At 38.4% G+C, this 8,125-nt stretch overlaps 2 pseudogenes; both read left to right on the top strand.

Moving 5' to 3' along the window:
- The first annotated feature begins 711 nt into the window (after window positions 1-711).
- Window positions 712-3,204, top strand: LOC149154871 (3-hydroxy-3-methylglutaryl coenzyme A reductase 1-like; annotated as a pseudogene).
- Window positions 3,205-3,541: 337 nt separating this feature from the next.
- LOC149154870 (3-hydroxy-3-methylglutaryl coenzyme A reductase 1-like) lies at window positions 3,542-5,802 on the top strand (annotated as a pseudogene).
- Window positions 5,803-8,125: the final 2,323 nt, after the last annotated feature.

The following is an 8,125-nucleotide window of genomic DNA, read 5'->3' as shown; positions in this document are numbered from 1 at the left end:
TTCACCAGGTTGGGCTTCAGAAAGAGTGAAGCGGATGCGAACTTGTACCACATCGTGGTGAAAGGTAAGTTGTTGATCATCGTACTTTACGTTGATGATCTTATATTGACTGGTGATGATCAGTTGATCATGTCTTGCAAGGAGGACCTTGCAAGAAAATTCGAGATGAAAGACATGTGTCTCATGTATTACTTCCTTGGCATGGAAGTGTGGCAGAAGGATGGGGAGTTGTTTGTGTCTTAGGGAAAGTATGCAAATGAGATACTCAGGAGATTCCACATGGAGAAGTGCAAACCCATGCAGACTCCTCTAGCAGGTAACTGGAGGAGGGAGGTTGCTACTTCAAGAGAAGTGGTAGAGGCTACTGTGTACAGGCAGCTTGTGGGTTCACTGATGTACTTAATGAACACAGGACTAGATTTGTGCTATGCGGTGAACCATCTGAGTCAAGCGATGGTTTAGCCTACCAAGATGTTTTGGAAGGTGGCAAAGCATGTATTGAGATAGCTCAGAGGCACATCTCAGAATGGATTATGGTATAGACAGATAGAGGGAGTGAAGCTACAGGGCTTCACTGATGCATATTGGGCAGGGAGTCCATTAGATTGGAAGAGCACATCAGGAGGGATTTTCAACCTTGGGTCAGCGGTATTTTCTTGGTACAACATGAAATAGAGGTCGGTTGCACTCAACTCAACCGAGGAAAAATACATGGCTGCAAGTCAGGTAGCATGTGAGGCCATCTGGAAGCGGAAAATCCTAGTCGGTTTGTTTGATCAGAGGATGGATCCAACTATGATCTATTGTGATAACCAGAGTTGTATCAAACTATCTGAGAATCTAGTATTTCATGATAGGTCCAAGCACATCGACATCCGGTATCATCATCTCAATGATTGTGTAGCGAGGAGGATCATGTTGCTGTAGTATATTTCGATAGAGGAACAAGATGTTGACATTTTGACAAAGGCATTGTCAAAGTGTAACTTCGAGTTCCATAGAGACAGGATCAAGGTGGAAGATAATCCCTTTCTTGTTGAGAGGGAGTGTTGAAATATGGCAACAAGAATATTCCAATTTAATTTGTCCTTGAATTAAATTATGAATTAAAATCGAATTTAGTCTTAACAACTACTTGGAAATAATTACTTAAGTTATGTTAAATTAATTGGTTGGAGAAATTCAAGTTAGAAGTCTTTCTGAAGTCATGCAAGAGTTATCCCTTAAATTAAGGAGATAATATTGAGTTATATTTGAGTTGTAATTAGTTAACTCAGTTTACTGAGTTAAGTCTAGTTAAATTAGTTCCAAACTGTTTGAGGAACTAATAGTGAGTTAACATTCAGTTGATGCATTAATGCACTTAACTAGTGCTACTCCAGTTAACTGAAGATTCCCTCATCAAAAACTCATGCATGTCTTTCTGAGAAAGACCCAATTGAGAATAATGTTCAAGGATAGTGTACTATCAGTTGCATGTGTTTTCTCATGGAGAAAACTCATGCATGTAGTCAAGGATTCATCCTTGAGGATTGCATAGTTTTGAAGGCTTGTTTTTCCACTTGGTAATAGGCTAATCATCCACAAGGAACAACGCAAGTAAATAGGAGCTTGGAGGTCAGAGAGGAAGGATGAAGAGAAGCCAAGATTGTCTGTGAGCATCTGTGAGGATTGTACGGAGAGATGGCTAGCTGCGAGAGCTAAGGCTTTGTATAATTCCTATGTATTTCCACCATGTATGATAATACAATAGTGTGGGGTTTTTATCTGAGACTTTCCACAAAGTATTTTCATGTGTATTGTGCCATTGATTCTTCTTCTTCTGGTTATATTGTTCAACTCGATCTTTAAGCTTCCAAAAAATGATAGTAGAAGTAGGTTATAGTATTCTGCTTTGATTTATATTGCATTATTGGGTTAACTTATCACAGATTTTTCTACAGATATTGTAGTTGTTGTGAGTTGTGGCAAAGTGGCTTCTTATTCCCTCGAATCGACTCTTGGGGGAGACTGTAGGAGAGTTGCTTCTGTGAGAAGAAGGGCTTTGGAGATGGAAACTAGGAGATGTGTAGATGAGATTCCCTTGGATGGATTTGATTATGGATCCATCCTTGGCCAATATTATGAACTACTTATTGGGTATGTGTAGATTCATGTGGGCGTTGGAAAGCCTCTTATTCTCAATGGCTTTGAAAACATGGTTCCCATGGCCACTACCGAGGGTTACTTGGTGGCGAGCACCAACAGAGGTTGTAAGGCCATTCTTTTTTTGGTGGTGCTACAAGTGTTATTCTTAGAAATGGCATGACTAGGGATCCTGTCATTCAAATCCCCACATCTAGGAGAGTTGCATATCTCAACTTTTACTTGGAACATCCCAATAACTAAAAAATCTTGTATCTAATATTCAATAGGTATGGTGATTAGATTTATTTTTTGTTATTTTGGATAACATGCGTATACACTCTAGTAGTTTTATCACTCCAAAATCCCTTAATGCTATATATGCTTAATCTATCAATTATTCAAGAGAATCATATTGTTGTATACGAGAAAGTAACCATTTTGTGAGTAATATAAATTGACTCTTTCTCGTTGATCTGATGTTCTTATGAATATAATAACAACACCAATGAATCAAGTGAGCAATTGTAAGAAGCAATTATAACATGAGGTTTTGTTGTTCCACTAGAGATGCCATGGGGATGAATATGGTGTCCAAGGGCATGTAGAATGTTTTAGATTTCCTTCAGAAGGAGTTTCTTGTATGGATGTTATCATTGTTTCTGGAAAGTCTCTCTAGGCCATGCAAGTCTCAATGATTCTGATTTAAATTCGGGTTTTGGGTCATCCCTATTTCCATTGGTTCTATGGACTCTTAGTTCACAACACTTTTTGTTATTGCCTTTTTTTTCCATTTTTTTTGTTTAATGAAATTTGTTTTGGCTATTCATCGGGTGATTTTTGCGTAACTAATGTGCAGACAAGAAACCCACAATTGTGAATTGGATTGAACGGCGTGGGAAATCAGTAATGTGTAAGGTTGTCATTATCAAGGTAGTTGTTAGCAAGGTCTTGAAGACTGCTATTCCAGGTTTGTTAGAACTAAACTTGCTTAAGAACTTAATTGGATCTGCAGTGGCTAGTGCCATGGAGGCCTTCAATACCCATGCATCTAATATTGTCTCTATTGTATTTATTTAATGCCCATGCATTATGGATTGATCGAGCTATTTTTTCCTATTAAATTTCTCGTTGGTGGTGTATGTGCAACATTTTCACAGACTGCAAGACATTTTAGAGATTGAATGAGAGTGTTTTAATAGCTTGACCAAGAGTATTGGACATTGGAGAGCTCGACCCAATGTTTGAATAGCTCGATCGAGAATTTTTACTTTAGTGTAATGGATACTATGGTTTTAGCGAAAGAAAAGATGGGCATAGAAATTAGAAAAAAATTGGAGATGAAATGGATTGTTCCATTGATGCATTGACTTAGGATACTGCTAAACTTGTTAGAGTTGGGCCTGTAAAAAAGTTCATGAATGGTAATAGTTATACCAAATCAAAGCAAAAGTCATCTGATGCTTTGCTATTTCCCATGGGAATGATGAATAAGGTGTTCTTTGTCATGTTTTTCGCTCCCTCCTATTTTGTCATGAGGAGATGGAGGGAGAAGATAACAACTTTGACGCCTCTTTTCATGTGATGAGCCTTGGGGAGATGTTGGCCATTGTCGCTCAACTTGCCTCCTTCATATACTTGAGCGGATTCTTTGCCATTGATTATTTCTAGAATTTTATCACCACCTCCAAGGAAAATGGCGGCGAGCGGTCAACTGCTTGTGATGAGGAGTTTGATCAGCTGTGGAAGGAGGAGGTGGAAGATCTCATGATGAGCCCTCTTCCCTTTTTGGAACCAAATTCTAATGAAGAATTGTGTGTTCCTATTATGAAGCCTTACCGACCTCCTCTGCCTCAAGTGAAACAACAACTAAAGGGGAATGGGGTGATATTAGCATCATCGCTGGGGGATAATGAGGATGAAGATATTGCAAATGCTATGAGCTATGGAAAACTAGCTTCTTATTCCTTGGAATCGGCTCTTGGGGGAGACTCCAGGACAATTGCTTCGCTGAGAAGAAGAAATTTGGAGATGATAAATAGGAGATGTATGGATGGGTTTCCCTTGGATGGATTTGATTATGGATCCATCCTTGGCCAATGTTATGAACTTCTTGTTGGGTATGTGTAGATTCTTGTGGGTATTGCAGGGCCTATTTTACTTGATGGCATTGAAAACATGGTTTCCATGGCCACTGCTGAGGGCTTCCTGGTGGTCAGCACCAACAAAGATTGTAAGGTCATTCATATGCCCGGGGGTGCTACAAGCGTTCTTCTTAGAGATGGCATGACCAGGGCTCATGTCATTCGATTCTCCACTATTAGGAGAGTTGCACAACTTATGTTTTACTTGGAAAGTCCCAATAACTGTGAAAGCTTCTCTCTCATCTTCTCTGAGTATGGTGATATTTTTTATTTTTTTTTAGATCACATGCGTACACACTCTAGTATTTTTATCTCTCTAAAATCCCTTAATGCTATGATCAATCATTCAAGAGAATCAGATTGTTGTATATGAGAAAGTAACCATTTTGTGAGTAATATAAACTGACTCTTTATCATTGATCTGATGTTCTTATGCATATAATAACAACACCAACAAGTTTTCCAGGCTGCAAGGAATCAAGTGAGCAATTGCAGGAAGGAATCTGTACATGAGGTTTTGTTGTTCCACTAGAGATGCCATGGGGATGAATATGATGTCCAAGGGTGTGCATAATGTTTTAGATTTCCGTTAGAAGGAGTTTCCTGATATGGATGTTATAAATGTTTCTGGTGAGTCTCTTTAGGCCACACAAGTCTAAGTGATTATGATTGAAATTTGGGTTTTGGGCCATCCCTCGTTCCACTAGTTCTATGAACTCTTGGTTCATTGCACTTTTTTTTTTTTATTTCCTTTTTATCGTGGTTTTGTTTAAATTATTTTTGTTTAATGAAATTTGTTTTGGCCAGTCATCAATTAATTTCTGTGCGGACAAGAAACCCACAACTGTCAACAAGATTTAAGGGAACGAGAAATTAGTTATGTGTGAGGTAGTCATTACCGAGGAAGTTGTTAGCAAATTCTTGAAGATCATTGTTCCAGCTTTGTTAGAATTGAACATGCTTAAGAACTTATATGCACTGGACGGTGCCATGGGGGGCTTCAATTCCTATGCATCCAATATTATATCTGATGTATTTACCTTAACGAGCCAAGATCATGCCTAGAACATTGAGAGCTCTCATTACATTACAATGAAGGAGGCATCTAGAAAGGATCTGCATGTTTCAGTCACAATGCCTTGTATTGAGATAATTAGAAAAATTACACCCAGTAATGTTTTTTTAATACTATCTTTGGGTCGGGGTGTCTATTTCAATTTGGGTTTTGATTAGAATAGTAGACGCATTATATGCTTTAATTTGTAATTTCTTTGCTTGGTTGTAGGTGGGAACAGTATGAGGGGGAACAAAATTGGATTCGCAAATTGCTTGCTTGAATATGATCAGAGTGAAAGGAGCTAATGTCGAATCTCCTGGGGTGAATTCTTAGAGGTTGGCGATAATTGTGGTAGGAGCGTTTTTGGCTAGAGAGTTGTTTTTCATGTCTTCTTTGGCTGCAAGTTAGCTGGTGAAGATCCATATGAAGTACAATAGAAGTTCAAACAGAGAAACCAAAAAAGAAACCACCATTTGATCATTGACATCAACATACTCATAATTTGTACAAAAACCAATAATTTCACCACATTTCTTGATTTTTTATTTATTTCATTTCAAAGTTGGCTCTTTGTCATGGGCTAATGAATATGAAAAGATTCCATCCCTCCTTCCATAGTTAGGCAAGAAAATTCCATACAACGATGGAAATTAATTATAGTTGATAAAAAATGCTATGGAATGTTATAAATTGTCCTCCTTGTCCAGTGAAGTGAAATACAAAAAATACATTTAATTAAGGTGAATTTGAAGTTTAGATTCGATCTCAAGATTGAATTTAAGAATGCCCTTTCCCAAGTTGAATATATTTTATCACTAGTTGACAAATTTACATTCCTTAACAAAGAAAGTTTGCATTTGCATGAATCTATAAGATCATAATGAGTAATTGACTTTAAAATCTCCAAATCAACACATCAAAAATGGAAGTTTGTCCACATGACTATTCCTCTACAAGAGAAGATATAGAAAGCAAGAAAAAAGGGGGAATATGCAAGGTTCACAACCCAAATGAACAACGCCAAAAAAGTAAACCAAAAAAACAACATCTGATATGAGAACAAATCTCAAACAAACGTATTCCACAACTACTTCCATCAGTGAACTTTTCAAAAATCATAAATCCCAGATAGAGGGAGAGTCCGAGTTTGGAGAGAGCATCAACCTCCATGTTTTACTCCCGATAGACATGTTGGAAGGAGACAACCAAGAAAGAAGGGATACTATTCCTAATCACTTAATTCCAATTGTAGGGAACTAGAACCACAAGAGAGAAACGACCCTGAATCCAATTTATCATAACTAGGGAGTCACCAATAATAAGAATATTTCCAATGCCCAATCAAGAAGAGCACTAAAGAGCACTCCACAATGCAAACAAATCGGCTCTACAATTTCCCCCTGTTATAGACATTTTTGGGCACTGCAACCCCAATCATATATGTCCATAAACCAAGGGCTCCTAAGTCCCTAAAAGTGTTGTTCCATACCCTAAAAGAACAAGGTCAGCTGATTACATCATCTCCCAGAAGTTCTCCATGAAAAGCTGCTCAGAACTGGTCAAAACTGGACCATCTCACCTTCTCCATGGTCAAAGTGCGATGCATCCCACCTAATGCACACGGGAGGTGTGATGCATACTGAAAATCCCTTCTATGGGGTGCGATGGACGAGAATAGACAAGTGGCAGAGATAGTTTGTGAGGTGGATGATCATGGAATCTTCCAAAAACTTCTCTTGTGACACTTGCCTCTCAGAATCGCCCAAGGATGAGTAAGAGATCAATGAGATCTCCAAGTGGAATTAAGAACTATCAGAGAGAAGACACTAATAAAAAACCCAGAGCTGACTCACACCTCTACAAATATCTATATATAGATCTCTCATCCCAGAGATCCAGAGGTTGGAGGCTAGAATTTTGTATCTTTTAAGGAAGTGATGCTGGCTTCTTGGTGCAACATCATAGTGTTGGGTGATCTAAGCTTTTCATGAGGTGAAGAAGGGCTTTCTTGCTGAGAGGATGACACTGGGTCAGAACAATTGGTTGTAATCCTCTTTTCTATTCTTGATTATTAATAAAGCTATTCAAGTTTTCCTCCACATTCTTATATGATTGATGGTATATGCATTTGTGTGGTCAATATATATCTGGTCCTATATTGTTTATGATAGTAGATCTCTGTTCTTGTATAGTGTTATGCTGCTTTGATTCCACAGGTGCTCTTTGAAGCTGGGTAGACGAGGAAGCGAGTGGCAAAGACTTATCAGAAGGGAGAGGAATCAAGCAAGGAACCAAACGCAAGACAGAGGTTGGTCTCCTTTTTTCCCCTCTTATCTACTTCTCATAAAGGAAAACAAAAGTGGTTTTAGTTTGTTTGTTTCTAAGGTAGCTACCAGCCTTAGTGGGACTAGCAGCTCTGCATAGACACTAGATTTCTCGATAACAAAATGGCGACTCCGTTGGGTAGTGAATAGATTGTTTATTTGTCTATATTTATTTGCTTTATAAACTTACAGATGGAGCCTGAAGTCAAGCCAGCTAGCCTTCGAACTGCATTTTCTATGCAAGTGCAAAGTAGATCAATGTTGCTTCAGTCTATCTCCGGGTTTTATTTATAAACTGAAAAATCGATTTACAAGCTCTCTAATTGCCCTTGTGGTGGCTCTAGTAACCTCCTTAGATCTACCCCTGTGATTTATTTACTGATTATCACTTGCTCGGCCTAAATCCCTGAACTCTACTGCAAACTGTGATCAAGAACTGGATCAAAAGTCTCGTACTGTACCATCACACCCTCTCT

This window comes from Pinus tabuliformis, chromosome 9 (genome assembly GCF_031772625.1).
Source record: "Pinus tabuliformis cultivar Carrire ecotype Pingquan chromosome 9, CPIR1, whole genome shotgun sequence".
Classification (NCBI taxonomy): domain Eukaryota; kingdom Viridiplantae; phylum Streptophyta; class Pinopsida; order Pinales; family Pinaceae; genus Pinus; species Pinus tabuliformis.
This window is presented reverse-complemented; position numbering and strand designations above follow the sequence as displayed.